Consider the following 14,792-nt stretch of genomic DNA (forward strand, 5'->3'; position numbering starts at 1 on the left):
GAAGAAGAAGAAGAAGAAGAAGAAGGAGAAGAAGAAGAAGAGGAAGAAAGAAAGAAAGAAGAAAAAGAGGGAAGGAAGGGAGAGGAAAGAAAGAGGATTGGCAGATAGTTCAGATCAATTGTCATGTTTGATCTTAATTGTTAACTTCATACATTTGAGAAGCAAGATCTTCCTTTGAGGAATGGACTTCACTGAATTGGTCTGTGGGCTTGCCTGTGGGGCATTTTCTTGATTGCTGATTGATGGAGAACAGCCCACCCTACTGTGGGCAGTGCTACCCCTGGGCAGATGGGCCTAGGTTGTACAAGGAGGCAAGCTGAACAGAAGCAAGGGACCAGCCAGTCAGTGGCACTCCTCTGTGGACTCTGGTTCAGCGTGTACCCCATGTCCCCAGCTTGATCTCCCTTGATAGGTCGCGACGGGAGCTGGAGGATGAAAGAAACCTCTTACTTTCTAATTTGATTTTGGTTGCTGTCATATCACAAGAGAAACCAAATTAGGACATCTAGAGCTTGCTACATGAGTGTCAGGACCTGAGTTTGATTCTCGGAACACAAGACAAAAGCTCAGAGAAGGGGGTGGTGGGGGCAGGGGGAGGTGGCACACACTCATAAGCTCAGCACTGAGAAAGTAGGTCCCTGGTGTTCAGTGGCCGATCAGCCTAGCCTGCTGTGAGCTCCAGGCCAATGGGAGACCTTGTCTTAACAAACAAGATAGATGGTTCCTGAGGACTTGCACTTGAGGTTGTCCTCTGGCCTCCACATGGACTGGCACACACATTTTATGTTCTCTCTCACACACATGGGCACCTACATGAACACAAACACACACATGTGCACCCACAGAGCATGAACACACACATACAAATGAAATCTGATTTGTTAGGGCTCAATGTTTATGACTTAGGGTTTCACTATATTAGTACTCACCCCTAAATCTGTCTTTCAGAACTCTTAAACATACTGCTTAATCTGTCTCTAGTTTCAGAAACCACAAATAAATCAACTCAAAAAGAGGGTGGTGGATAAGAATGGCTCATAGATATGAATGTAGTAGCACCTGCCTGGATATCTTTGTACTTAGGGGACTGAGGCTGGAGGACTGTGAATTTGAGGCCACCCTGAGCTGTACCATGAGACCATGCTGAAGAAGAGGAAGAGGAAGAAGGGGGAGGAGGAAGAGGCAGGGGGAGAAAGAGAGGTGTTCTAGAACTTTGGGATTTAGGGACTGAAGCATCATGGGAGCATTCAAGAGCAGCCACTATTTCTGATCCTGCAAATCTCAACTATTTGCCAAACACTCTCTCGAGAGGTTTTCTCTCTTCCCAGGAGCTCCACAAAAGCCCACAGTTCTTGGCCTCTTCCACAGTTAGTCTTATTTAGTCAAGGTGATAGGCACATGAGACAGGATAGAACCTCTGGAAAGTCTGTGGCAGGTCTTCTCTTGCTACTTCACATCCTGTGGCCAGCCATCTGGCAAGAGAAACAAGAAGATACATGGTTCCCAACCCTGGAGCTACCAAGCTAGCCCCAGAGTACCCATTTCTTGATTCTTTTACACACAGAGGGAAACATCTGTATCATCGAAGTCATGATACTTTTTGCTTGTTCTGACAGCACCAGCTTTCTCTTTATGTGGAGATGGAGGCTGTTCTCAGCCGAGGCTTGAGATTGCCTGTTTTAGAAAATAGACTATTTTAACAAAGTTCCCAAACTCTGAACAATGCGGATACTGAGCTGGAGGATGGGAGAGGGCTGGAGAGGAGGGGTTTCCTCTGTGGGAAGAAAGCAAATGAGGCATTAACTCTGGGTGGGGCTCAAAGTCAGAGAGGTTACCTTCAATTATCTGTTCTCTCAAAGATGCTGCCAGCCAGGGCCTGAGGAGAGTGGCAGCCAGAAGAGCAGCCTTGTGCAGAGGTGACCTGGAAAGCAAGGGTCAGCCTGGCTGTGGTACACACAGGCCTGTTCATTCCAGCACACGGGGTGTGGGAACAAACTGGGGCCCAAGGCCAGTCTGGGCTACATGAGTCCTGACTCAAAAAAAAAAAAAAAAAAGGCGGGGATATTAGATTACATAGTATGTAATTTCAAGGTGGCTTAAACTTTTTTCTCTAATTTTTCTGCTATTATCTAAGTATAATGGTGTAATGTGCATCTGTCTTTTCCTCTCTCTCTCCTCTTACTTTTCAGTATTCATTTTCCCTGGTTATCAGGAAGCCCTTATCCTTCCATGATCCCTCTGACACTCTTGGTCCTGGACTGTTGCTGGGTTTGAATCCTCATAGCCAGCCCGTTCATTCTAATTCCCAGCCCCAAGATCAGTCAGACATTGAAGCCAGGCTGCAAAAGACTTAATGTTGGGTTATTTTCTGGATTTACAGAGAAAGGAACGTTTTTGCTTTTTGCTAGGCTTGTTTGACAGTTAGAAACATGGGCCTAGGGATTTCAGTACCTTCTCTACTACCACTCCAAACAGCCTTCAGGGGCGATGGAGCCAAACACAGTGAAGCAAGAGAAAGAAAGATGAGAAACCAGATTGTTTTTGTTTTTATGTGTGTGTGAGAGTATGTGTGTATGACTGAGTGTGTGAGTGTATGTATGTGTGTGTGCATATGCACATATGCACATATGCACACATGCATAAGAAGGTCAGAGGACAATCTTGGATCATCCTCCAGAGTGGTATCCGGCCTCCTTGCCACAGACTCTCTCCTGTGTCTGGAGCTCAGCAGTTAAGCTACACTGGCTTGTCAGCAAACCCCAGGGGTCTTCCTGCCTCAGCCTCCCTAGCTCGAGTATTAAACGTGTGCACTGTGTTTGCTATCCTTACATGGATTCTGAGGATTAAATTGGAGCCCTAATTTTCACAAGGCAAGCATTGTACTGAGTGGGCTATCACCTCTGGCCAATTTCTAATCATATAGTTTGATCCCTGGAATTTAGCTGAGGCCTGGCCTATGTACGATCCTTGACTTTTTTGTTGTTTCAGTCGATGTTTCCCCTGTCAGTTTTAGCATTCTTATTTAGTGATTAGTGTGATCTTACTGAGCCTCAGAGTCAAGGGAGTGTGCTATTTAAGAATTTGAGGCTGGGCCAGGCGGTGGTGGCGCACGCCTTTAATCCCAGCACTTGGGAGGCAGAGGCAGGCGGATTTCTGAGTTCGAGGCCAGCCTGGTCTACAGAGTGAGTTCCAGGACAGCCCGGGCTACATAGAGAAACCCTGTCTCAAAAAACCAATAAATAAATAAATAAATAAATAAATAAATAAATAAATAAAGAAAGAAAGAAAGAAAGAAAGAAAGAAAGAAAGAAAGAAAGAGAATTTGAGGCTGAAGCCCAGCACTTGGGAGGCAGAAACAGTCGGATCTCTGTGAGTTCCAGGCCAGACCGGTCTACAGAGAGAGTTTCTGGACAATTAGGGCTACACAGAGAAACCCTGTTTAAAAACAAACAGACAAACAAACAAACAAAGAATTGCGAGCATATCACTGCTGTTTAGATGTGGTTTGCCTTTCTGGGTCTATGGGCTGAAAACTAGGTCCTCAGGTGGTGGGAGATGGTATGGAAACTTTAGGAGGTAGGGCCTAGTGAGAAGTTCTTGGCTGACTGGAGACATGCCCTCAAAAGGATTAAAGTGTTTCTCATAACTTCTTGATAATTTTCCAAAAATTATTATAAGCCCCAAGCCTACTCAACACAGGTGTGTCGCTGCCAGTCTGGTGATGTGTCACTTGCTCCCTCCAACTTATGCTGATTCCAACTTATGGTTTACATTTATTATTTTGTGTGTATGTGTGTGAGTGTGTGTGTGTGTGTGTGTGTGTGCATGTGCACACACCTGTATGTTTTGGTATGCATGCCATGGCATATATTTAGCCTGTGGGAGTTGGTTCTCTCCCTCAACTATGTGAGTTCTGACAATGAAACTCAGGTTGTCAGTGTGGGCTGCAAGCACCCTTACCACACTGCGCTATCTTTTTTTAAAAAAAATATTTATTTACTTATTCTATATATGTGAGTACATTGTCCCTTTCTTCAGACATACCAGAAGAAGGCATCAGATCCCATTACAGATGTTTGTGAGCCATCATGTGGTTGCTGCGAATTGAACACAGGACCTCTGGAAGAACAGTCAATGCTCTTAACTGCTGAGCCATCTCTCCACCCCCCCCCGCACTATCTTGCTGGCCCCTTCTCTTCAAATTTTGCCATCCATCATGAGTGATGCTTGAAAAGGGCCCTCACCAGAACTAAGCCAATGCCAGCATTTTGCTGTAATTTAAGCTTTCAAAACCATGAGCCAAGAAAATCTTATTTATATAGAACTTGCATTCATGTTTTATCATATTAACAAAAAAGCATAGCTGTGTAATTTTTAAAAAGTTAAGACATGATTGGCAGGAGCAGAGCAAAGAGTACAGCCTTAGATAGAACCTAAAACTTAGCTCATTTTTGGCACTGTCCTAGACAAGGGTGACATTCAATGCTTTGAGAGCTCCAAAATACACCCAATTACAATGATAAAATCAACACATTATAGATGAGATAGGATGTCTGCAGAGATCCCTCTCATAGATCCAAGCAGAGAGCTCAACTAGCTAGCCACGAGTCAATACGAAAAACAACGAGTCAATAAAGTGCAGAGGGGAAGACCTGAAGGTCCTAAGATGCAGGATGTGGAACTGCCCTATGTCCCACAGACTGGAGACACACTGAGCAGCCAACCTGACCGTTTATCCGCTTGGCAATATCTCTATATAATGACCTTATACATTCAAATCTCTCAAGCTACCCCATTCCAACTCAATACTCTTCAAGCAAACCGGAGGTTGCAATTTTACGACTTATGTTAGCACAACTAAGCAACGGTCTTGTAATGAGAGAGTCTAGGCCAAACCTCACACAGAGAGAAGAATGTCAAACTGCAGGCCAGGTGCAAACGCTAGGTCCAGATGGTGCTGAGGGGATTCAGAATTTAGGGAACAGATATAGAACTAGAAGAGACAGTGTTAGGTGAGAAGACTACAGTTTCCAAGCCAGGGACAGTAATGAAAGATCAAGTTGGAAATGAAGAAAAGGATTTGGGCAACTGTTCTAATCAAACTGGGAAGGTCCATGGAAACGGGGAACTGGCTTGCAGGCAGGGAGTCAGGAGGATGAGAACAGGATACAGTGTCTTCATTCTTTTTATTTGCATGGTAGAAGGATCACTGTTGGCTTATTTTCATTAATGTTGTCAATGCCCTAAAGGTTTTTGTTTTTTCGTTTTAAAAGCAGGAATATCCACAAAGAAAGTAAATACACTAAACTTTACCTCCCACTCAGCAGTCTAAACAAAAACTTCTTTTAAAAGCAGAAACGAACACCTGCTAACTTTACTACCTAAAATAGTCTCATTGTTTTTAGAAGCAAATGACTTTCTAGAAGTTAATTTTCCTAACTTTGCATATGGAAATTAATACAAACCAATGAAAGACTTACCCAGAACAAATAATGCTGGCAAAGTATATGCACAGTCCAAGCCACGATTATTACTACATAAAAGTTATAACTTCAAACATTTGCTCACAAATTCCATTATAGCCATGGCACTGGGGTTATGTAAGCCATAAGGTGATAGCCCCCAAAATTCTATGAATCTTAAGGTTTTTGTCTAGCTTTCGGATCTAACTTCTTCATATATATTCCTTTGGAAAAGGGAAACCAATCATGACCAAGAGGCAGGCTGCCAGGTCTGAAAGGAACTCTTAGATTGGCTCTGTTTCAGGACTTCCATTAAAATATGTTCACAGCACTTTCTGCAGAAGAGGGCTTGGGGTGCTTCAGCTTGGGGAGCATGGCATGCATCTCTACCTTAGAGAAACTGTCCACTCAGCCAGGACTCTATAATTAGAAAGCAACCCCCGGGTTCCCGGGTGGGTGGGGGATGGGGTAAGGGGACAACATATGAAATGTAAATAAAACATCCAATAAAAAAAAAAAAGAGAGCAAAGATTCCCAACTCAAAGGACCAGTAAATATCTTCAACAAAATAATAGAAGAAAATTTCCCTAACCTAAAGAAAAAAGATGCCCATAGACATACAAGAAGCCTAAAGAGCCCCAATTAAATTGTACCAGAAAAGAAATTCTTCTTATCACATAATAATCAAAATACTAAATGCACAAAACAAAGAAAGAATATTAAAAGCAGTAAGGGTCAAGTAACATATAAAAACAGACCTATCAGAATTACAACAGATTTCTCAACATAGACTCTAAAAGCCAGAAGATCTTGGAGAGATGTCATACAGATACTAAGAAAACACAAATGCCAGCCCAAGCTACTACACCCAGTAAAACTCTCAATTACCATAGATGGAGAAACCAAGATATTCCATGACAAAACCTAATTTACACAATATAGTTCCACAAATCCAGCTCTACAAAGGATAATAGATGGAAACCTCCAACACAAGGAGGGAAACTACACTCTAGAAAAAGCAAGAAAGTAATTTTCTTTCAACAAACTGAAAAGAAGAGAACGTAGGGAAGAGCCTCAAACACATGGCACAGGGGGAAATTTCCTGAACAGAACACGAATGGCTTATGCTCTGAGATCAAGAATTGACAAATAGGACCTCGGTGAGAGAAGATACACCTAGCCCTCAAGAGACTTGAAGCCTCATGGAGTGGGGAGGTCTGTTGGTGTGGGGGTTATGAACTGGGGACATCCTCTTGGAGATAGGGGGAGGAAGTATGGGATGTGAGACAGTCAGGGGTCAGACTTCAAAGGGCATAAAGATTGGACTGTAAAAATAAAAGATTAAAGCAACCCCGAAGCTATGCAAAACCACATGTGGGCTTTCACAGACGCAGAGCTTCATGTGCACAGCAACAGCCCACTCTGTATAGTGCTGCGCTCTAATGAACTACTGAGTTATTGCTCATTTCCCCTCTCCTGCTTATATCTTCAGGCTCGCCTGTGTCCCTTCTCTTCCCTTCCCCTTCTGGCCCCATCCTCCTACTCCCAGAAATGGCAAAAACTGGAAGAGATAACTCACGTTAAGTATGTTTGGAAAAGTCATATGGAAACCTACTATTTTATAAACTCATATTCGTGTGTGTATAATATATGCTTATTTGGAGTGACCCTATGCAGGGGATAATGCCATAGTTTGTGCGACATCTTCCTTCACAGAGATTCCCAAAACAACATAGGCTGTAGCCGTAGCTCTTAGTTGCCCACAAGAGCTTGTTGGTAAGACCCTGTTGCTGAAGACACCACACGCTTTCATCACAGGACATGAAAAATCAAGCTGGTACTGACAGGGAAGCCTCCACCCAGATGGCTAGTTTTCACGGTGCTGGAAGGTTCTATGTAGGTCACTAGGGAAGAAACGGTATCAAAAGTCTTACCCAGCTGTGAATCCTTCAAGGTGCAATTAAGGACTGGCGTGGCAAGATAGGCCCACGGATACATTAGTGGCATGCATGTTATGGAGTTGGCTAACTGCCTTCTACTGGTGGCAATGTATGCCTGCTGCTATAAATCTGGCTGTGAACTCACGGCTGGAGAGGGCATAGACAGCAGGGATAAACCTACTACTTTATTTTGCCAAATGGACAGAACAACAAACTGCCCTCTGTATAGGTATCTCCACTACGGATTAGTGTAGCACTTAGCCCTCATCAGAGAAGCTTCCTTGTGCAGTGGATCCTGATTAATGTGGGAACTTATAACTGGCTAAAGTACAAAGAATAAATATCCGTGGAGTCCTCAGCTCTCAGCCATAAACGGGACATTTATATTATACCCAATTTCCCAGAAGGTTTAGGGAACATCACAGAAGATGGGGTGGAAAGTCTGTAAGAGCCAGGGGGCGGGGTTGGGGATTGGCATGACACAATGCCTTCTGGACATATGGAACCCATGCCCTCATGAGCTCACAGAGGCTGTGGCTGCCTGCACAGGACCTTCCTAAGATCAAGTCAGTCATCATTCGGGCATGGACGGGGAAGGAGGTCATGAACACTTACCCCAAGCTGAGGAGCTATTGGCAGTTGATGGCTGCTAGGACAGGGACCGTCAGTTTACTTTAAGGGCGTTTCTCTTCGCAGGTTGACCACACTCTAGTGTTGGCCCCACACCCATGCATATACATACAGCACCGGTAGAACTCAGTGGGTAATAAAAAACAAAACCAGCACCAGAGGATGTGACATGAGGAGGGGAAGGTGGCAGTTACTCGTAGGAGGAGTAAGGAGGAGAAGTGGGAACGAATATGGCCAGAGTGCATCATATACATGAATAAAATTATCAAAGGATTAATTAAAATATATTTAAAAACAAAGAGAAATATTAGCAATCTTGTGTGAATTCTTCCATACTTTCTCCATGTTCTTTGAAAAATTATCTTATTTACTTATTTAATGTGTGTGTTTTCCCTGAATACTTGTGTGTGTACTATATGTGTGCCTGGTACCCAAGGAGGTCAGAAAAGGGCATTGATCCTGAGCCCGAGTTTCAGATGGTTGTGAGCCGTCATGTGGGTGCTAGGAATAAAACCCAGGTCCTCCACAAGAGCAGTAAGTGCTCTCAACCACTGGGCTATCTCTCCAGCCCTTTCATATCGTTATAAAATTAATATATTTTTGAAATTAAATATAATTACATCATTTTCCCCATTCACTTTCCTTCCCCAAACCCTTCCCAAATACCCTTCCTTGTTCTTTCAAACTCATGTCTTCTTTTTTTTATCATTATTGTTGCATATAATATATTGTTGCATATATAATACATATATATTCCTAAACATATAAATACAGCCTTCTCAGTCCATACATTTCTTGTATGTATATAACTTCAGACCACTTGGTATTAGATAACAACAGAGGCAGATTGTTTTTCTTCTGCTCTCAGCATTTCTTAGTTGCCTGCAGCTTTTGTGTGGGGTTGGGATCCTGTCAGATTTCCCCCTTCCGTGTTTCTATGTTTATCAGAGTTGTCCTTGCTCAGGTCTCGTGAAAATGCCATGTGGTTGAGATTTCACGGATGTGGTTTCCCTGACATTTCTAGAATACAAAATCTCACAGCTGACTTATATTCCTCTGGCCTTTACAGTCTCTCCTCTCCCTCTTCCCTGAGCTTTAGGTGCAGAGTTGTATTGTGGATCTATCTGTTGTGGCTGGAAACCATACAATCACGCTTTCTCTGTCTTCTGATCAGCGTGGTTTCCTGTGATGGCCTCTGTCTGTTGCAAAGAGATGTTTCCTTCTTGAGGGAATGAGAATTATTATTAAACCATAGGACTAAGGATAAATATTTAGAAAGTAGCTAGAAATTATGCTGGCTTAGTAAAGTGATGATTGGAAGCTCCCCAAGATCCATGACCTCACTAGCCCAAAACAGTTGGCTAGATATCCAGGATCAGGTATGATTTCCCTCCTGTGGAGCCTGCCTCACATCTGTTAGAGAGCTATTGGTTACTGCCAAGGTATGTGTGCTACGACGTCACCCTTTGAGTTATTGTGGCATGCTGGTCATTGTCGTAGGTCATTGGCACTGTGATGGAGATTCCCAACTGTCAAATGGACTATATCTGGAATGAACCACAGTCCATAAGTGGAGGACACACCTGTGATCCAGACCTTGAGGTTGAAAGGCATAGTGAACACAAAAATCTTAGGTCCAGGCATGGTAGTACACATCTTTAATCTGGGCCATACTTTCTGATGGAGGCCTGCATAAGGACATTGTAAGGTTTCCTTCTTTGGCTTCTTGCACTTACTTGCCAGCACATCTGTTGGAACCTACTTCTTCAGGATTCCAGTTTATACAGAAGAAACACTCAGCCTCATGGGATTGAGCAACTATTAGATTCTTGGGCTTCCCATTCACAGCTGCCCATTGTTGGGTTAGTTGGACTGCAGACTGTAAGTCATTACAATACATTCCCTTAATATATGGAGACATTCCATAAGTTCTGTGACTCTAGAGAACCCCGACTAATACAGGTGCCATAGGCAGGTAGAACTACTGTCCGCTTCTTTTCCTCAGAAGCTTGTATGGCACCTTCTGGAACCATGAAAGGCGGTTCTCATGGAGGGAGACAGCTTTCAGTTTTTATGTATGGGTATTTTACCTGCATGTATGTCTGTGCACCACATGTGCCTGCAGAGGCCAGAATAGGATGTAGGATCCTTTGGAACTGGAGTTACAGATGGTTGTGAGGCACATGTGGGTACTGGGAATTGAATATACTCCCTTAGAAGAGCAGCTAGTGCTTTTAACCACTGAGAGATCTCTTCAGCCCCACCGTTAACTCTTTTAAATAAATAGACAACTAGATATGGAGGTTTGTATTTTTTTTAATGTAAAACAAAGGTTATAATTTTTCTCTGTACTTCCTTTGCTTGGTAAAAACTTAAATGAGTTTACTAATTCTTTTGCATGGCTGACTGTGGTTTGAATACAAGAGGCTCAATAATTTGAATGCTTAGTCATCAGGAAATGGCACTATCTGAGAAGGATTAGGAGGTGTGGCCTTGTTGAAGTAGGTGTGTCCTTGTTGGAGGAAGTTTTACTGAGGTTTCAAAAGCCCATGTCAGGCCCAGTCTTTCTCTCTCAGCTACTTGTCCAACACCGCAACTGCCTGCCTTCCTATTCCCTTCTATGAACCTGAAACTGTAAGAAATTCCCCAATTAAATGCTTTCCTTTGTAAGAGTTGCCTTGGTCATTGTGTCTCTTCACAGCAATAGAACAGCAATTAAGGCACTAATATTGTGTTGCTTAATATTCTATTGAGTGGATGGATCTCAAATTATTGATGGACATGCAGTCTGATCCCAGGTTTAGTTTTTTTGTTTTTGTTCCCATGAAATAACCACAATACCTGGTATTGGGTGCTCTTATTTCAAACAGGAGTAAGATGACTGAGGCAAAGGTATACATATGTTGAACTATAAGGCATACCAACAGACACATGGCATTCTTTATGGTCTGTATTAGACTCATAACTTCAAATGTCATAAATGAGCATGTTTACTACATAGTTGCCCATTACCACCTGTTGAGGTTTGGTCTGTTACTATGTATGGTAATGCTAAATTCTATACTGGAAGGTCTAGGCCTATGAGTTACTTCTCAGGTTTGCAAGCTTCTGTCATGCAAACCTCATTTCTTGATTTAAAACTATTCATTAAATAAAACTGGCTACAGCCACTTACAGAAGGAGTTAGAGGTAAGTGGGTTTGGAATGACCTGGTTGGGAGAGAGAGAAGAGAGAAGAAGAGGAGGAGGAAGAGGAGGAGGAGGAGGGGGAAGAGGAAGAAGAAGGAAGGAAGGAAGGAAGGGAAAGGAAAGGAGACAGAGGAAGTTGCCATGAGGGCAGTTGGACAGGAGAAACAGCAAGTTCCTGGGGCACACTGCTGGAGAGGTAGCCAGGCCAGCAGTTACAATTGTAGATTAGGGGTTACTCCCCAGTAATTGTCAAAGCCATATAAAATAACCATAGTCTGAGTCTCACTTATTTGTAAGCTAATTGGGGATAAGCTTAAATAGGTTGTACTATAACCACCAACTACAGGGGTTAGTATTCCTTTAACTATTGAATTTTGATTTAAAAAAAAAAAGATTGCTGGGCCTGTCATCGTTTTCAGTTCATTTTTATAACTTCACCTTTAATGTGCACACAAGGAGTTATAAATAGGGAAGATTAGGAGGAACAGAATCCTGTTGTGTCACCCAGGCTGGCCTGGGTGCTGGGCAGAAACAAGAATTCTTATTACATAACAGTAAATAAGTGTATTGCTTCCAAATTTGATCCTTAGAAGCCATGTGGTAGAAGGAGAATATGGATTCCTTCAAATGTCCTCTGCCCTCCACACACACTTTCTCCCCACAAATAAATGTTGTGGGGTTTTGTTTTTATGTTTTTCCCCTCAAGTCTGGGCTTCTCTGTATAGTCTTGGCTGTCCTGGAACTTACTCTATAGACCAGGCTAGCCTTGAACTCAGATCTGACTGCTCTGCTTCCCAAGTGCTGGGAATAAAGGTGTGTGTCACCACTGCTGTCTGGCTTCACAAATGAACGAATGTTCTGGTTTTCTAACTTTAAAAGAATAATTTTCCAGTTGAGATATTGTCACCCATTAGAGCAAAGGAAAGTCTCTTGCCACATTCGGCGCCACTTTGTAACAGCCCGTTCTGCTGCTCTGGTCTGCAGGTCAGGGTCTAGCAAGGGATGGAAGGGTGAGAGACACAAAAAATGGAGACAAGACAGAGTCTGATCAACTCTCGTTTATTGGAAGGAAATCCTGGGTATTTGTATCCTTTACCACGTGCCTTGCCCTCGTGGACAAGCTCAGCTGCAGGCACTATGTCATGTGTCTTGTAGTGTGGAGACCATGTGTACCTAACTAGCTGCTGGCGGCACTAAACAGCAAAATGTTTATCAGAGTGTACTCAGCTGTTTCGGGCTGTTGAAAACAAGTCTCTTGTCAGGGTATATGGCTTGAGATGGCTGTAAAGATGATAGCCACTTATGGCTAAGAGTCGGTTCCCAACATATATGCACACACTAATAAATAAACTCAAAAGAAAAATGTAAAAGCGTGCATCTAAAAATTTGCTTAGTAAGATTTAGTATGGACTATGTGCATGTTGAATAAACAGAGGAAGGCAACACAGACAAGAAACAGAGACAGACAGACAAACAAAAGAAAGAAAGGCATGAGAGGCAGAAAGAACAGACACCATGCCTGACTTTCCAGTTCACAGGACCTTTGCACCCTGTCTACCTACAACTGCATCTCAGGATGCATTCAGTCAGCTCTTTTCACTGTTGCACGTTTGGGGTTTTTGCTCCTCGTGAGACACAAGACTCAGGTGGGACAGGAAGAAGGGCAGCATGATCCTCACTTCATTTCGGGTTGATCAAAAGCTGAGGCGAGGAAGGGTTGGGATATGGAGATATGCAACCCAAATGATTCTCACCCATCAGTGTATTCTAGGGTATGTGTGTTTGTATGTATGTTCAAGTGTGCACACATGCATGTCACCGTAGAGGCAGGAGGACTACCTGAAGTGACATTCCTCTGAATTGGTTCCCCCTACCCCCGGCAGTGTCTCTCACTTGCCTGTAATTCATTCCAAGGCTGGCATTCCTTAGCAACCCTCTTGTCATCGTGTCACCTTCCACACTAGATCACAAGCACACCTCTGGCTTGTTTGGTTGTTTTTTTAAACATAGGTTCTGGATATAAAACTCAGGTCTTCTTGCTTATAGCTCATCATGAAGGGAAGCCAAGACAGGAACCTGGAGGCAGGAACTGAAACACAGGCCACAGAGGAGTGCTGCTTACTGGCTTGTCCTCCATGGCTTGCTCAGCCTGCTTTCTTATACCACCCAGAACCTGCACAGGGATGGCCCCACTCCATGGCCCTCCTACATCAGCCATTGATCAAGAACCACCCCCCTCCCTAGACTCACCTGCAGGCCAATCTGATGGAAACATTTTCTCAAATGAGGTTCCCTCTATCTAAAGCATACAAGTCAAACTGTTTTGAAATCTAGCGACCGTGGTTAATGTAAGATTATCTTCCTCAGATGTAGAATAAGAATTCACTGTTTTAAGTCCAGTGACCATAGTTGATATGAGAGCATCTTCCTCAGATATAGAACAAGAACTCAGCCTGAGGACACTCTTACTTTCAAATTGCATTCCTCAGAACAAATGGTCCTCATTTTTAAAATCCCAGCTTTGTGTTCCCCACAAGTCATAGACTAACGAAAAACCAGCACTCAGGCCTGAGAAACTGCCTTTTGAGTTGTAGGTCAGGAGAGTCAGAGAAACTCCCAAAACATGGACTATTCCTGTTGTCCTTGGTTGCCTCCCAGAAGCTGAAAGTAGCCCCCAACACAGAAAACAACCTTGTACTTTGGACAGATGATTCAGTGGAATCTGACTCAAAAGGCTCCTCCATGAGGACGGGCTTTTATATAATACCAGAAGGAAGGTGATGAACAACCTTCCAAAGGAGGAAGTCCTTCAGTAGTCCTACCCAGCTGTGGTGCCTATGAACCACAATGACCATCAGTGCTGCATTAATGCAGTAGCTGCACTTACATCATTGGGTTACCAACAGCCGTCTAATTGGATGGACTCAAGGCCTACTGAACAGAAGAGGGTTCATCTCAGGCAGTCACTTTCCTAATAGTCACGAGTGTGATTATTTCAAAGTGCATCTAAATATTTATTTATTTATTTATTTATTTATTTATTTTTGGTTTTTTGAGACAGGGTTTCTCTGTGTAGCCCTGGCTGTCCTGGAACTCACTCTGTAGACCAGGCTGGCCTCGAACTCAAAAATTCACCGGCCTCTGCCTCCCAAGTGCTGGGATTAAAGGCATGTGCCACCACTGCCCAGCCTAAATATTTATTCTTATACCAACATATAAATGTAGTTTTCAACCCTCATCAAAGAATCTTCTAGCTAGGCATGGTGGCATACACCTTTATTCTCAGCCCTTGGGAAGCAGAGGCAGAAGGATCTCTGTGGGTTCAAGTTCACCTTGGTCTACAAAATGAGCTCCAGGACAGCTAGGACTGCATAGAGAGACCCTGTCTTAAAGCAAAACAAAACAGGTATGGAGACCATTACAGAAAGTCACAGCTATTCACAGTGCAGAGGACAACAGAATGTGCCACAGTGGATATATCTGCAGCACAACATATCCAAGGCTCAGGGAACACTGAGGAAGAGTAGCTAGAAAGAGTGTAAGAGCAAGAGGACCAGGAAGTCTGCTGCAAG

This window comes from Grammomys surdaster, unplaced genomic scaffold (assembly GCF_004785775.1).
Source record: "Grammomys surdaster isolate TR1022 unplaced genomic scaffold, NIH_TR_1.0 135, whole genome shotgun sequence".
Lineage (NCBI taxonomy): Eukaryota > Metazoa > Chordata > Mammalia > Rodentia > Muridae > Grammomys > Grammomys surdaster.